The sequence below is a fragment of the Monodon monoceros genome, unplaced genomic scaffold (genome assembly GCF_005190385.1).
Source record: "Monodon monoceros isolate NGI ecotype Baffin Bay Population unplaced genomic scaffold, NGI_Narwhal_1 Contig917_ctg1, whole genome shotgun sequence".
NCBI classification, from domain to species: Eukaryota; Metazoa; Chordata; class Mammalia; order Artiodactyla; family Monodontidae; genus Monodon; species Monodon monoceros.
The window spans coordinates 1-1731 of NW_021703698.1; the positions used below are offsets into that span (position 1 = coordinate 1).

At 47.8% G+C, this 1731-nt stretch overlaps 1 pseudogene; it reads right to left on the bottom strand.

Moving 5' to 3' along the window:
* Window positions 1–8: 8 nt before the first annotated feature.
* Window positions 9–1647, bottom strand: LOC114891783 (annotated as a pseudogene).
* Window positions 1648–1731: the final 84 nt, after the last annotated feature.

Sequence of the window (1731 nt, forward strand, 5' to 3'; positions counted from 1 at the left end):
AAGTCTTTTGGATGTTCGTACGGTGGTTTATGAAGGACACTGATCTCGTCCAAGCAGAGGTTCCCATGGCTCTCAGCAATAGCCTTTCTGAAGCCATGAGAAAGAGGATAGAGCATACTATGATGAGGCTGCACAGAAGGCAACCTATTCTTCTCCAGCTGGTCAGCCACAATGCTGACCAACTTCTTCATTCGCTCATCATAGTCTGTCCAATCACAGACAATCTGCAGGCAATGAGCCAAATCACAATAAGCGTCAGGAAAGTCAGGTTCAAGCTTCAGAGCAGTGCGATAAGAAGCAATTGCTTCTGGAATATTCCCTGAATACTTGTGAATGGAAGCCAGATTGCTGTGGGCATCCGCAAGTGCAGGGTTAATCTGAATGGCACGAGTATAACACTGCAAGGCTCCCTGAACATCCTGCATCTCCTTTAGAGTGTTTCCCATGTTACAGTAGGCGTCAGCAAAGGTAGGACTGATTCGAACAGCCTCCTTATAATGCATCAGAGCTTCCTGCAGTTTTCCCTGCTGCTCCAATACACTTGCTAAATTTGAATGGGCAACAGCAAACTCTGGGAAGACTTCTAACACTTTACGATACAAGCGAACTGCCTCTTCAATGTTTCCCTGGTCTCCTTTGATATTGGCCAGGTTATTCAGAGAGTCTGCATGGGTGGGGCACAGCCGCAGAGCTGTATTATAACAATCTTCTGCTTCGGCAACACGGCCCTTCTCTTCCAGAGCGTTGGCTAGGTTGCAGTAAGCATCAGGGAAATGTGGTTGCAATTCAATAGCTCGCCTGTAGGTGTCTATTGCCAGATCCATCAGGCCTTGCTCATAGTATACACAAGCCAGGTTGGCACGTACCACTGCATGATTTGGGCTCAAGCTTAGGGCACAAAGGTAAGCTGCCACAGCTCTGTCAAAAATCCGTGCCTCTTTCAAGACATTTCCTAAATTGATATAAGCATCCAGAAAATTGGGGTCAAGGGTGACAGCCTTTTCAAAGTGATGAATTGCAAGCCAAATCTCCCCTTGTGCATTGAAAACACAGCCAAGATTACTCCAAGCTACTGCAAAGTTCGGTTGCATCTCCACTGCTTTCAAATAACATGCCTTGGCTCCTTCCAAGCGACCCAGGGCTTTGAGCAGGTTCCCCAGGTCACTGCGAACACAGTACAAATCAGGATTGCACTGAAGAGCAGAGACGTAAGCTTGTACTGCCCCTTGCATGTCGCCTGCTGCTACCAAAGCGGCTGCCAGGTTAACATAACCATCGATGAAATCTGGTTTGAGATGCAATGCATGCCGGTAATGCTCCATTGCTTCCTGCAACTGCCCTCTTTCCTTGTACACATTCCCCAAATTCGAATAGGCTTCTGCCAGAAGAGGGTTCTGTTTAATTGCCAGAGTACTAAAGTGGGCAGATCTGTCCAGCCTTCGACACTGGAAGTGTAGAGATGAAAGTAATAAAAGTACTCCAGTATTGTCTGGCTCTTGTCTCCACAGCTGCAATGCAGTGTCTCTCAGCTGCCTCAAAATCTCCTGCCTGATATTCTCGATGTGCCAACTCAGCTAACCCTTGGAAGGAAAGCATACGTTTCGTTGGTTCTGTGCTGTCGGCCACGTTGCCCACAGAAGATGCCATCTGGAGCTTCTGGAGAGAGTGAGAAAAGGGGGTAATTGAGTCCCGCTGCCGCCACTACTGGCAAGAATGTTTCTAGAGGTAGCA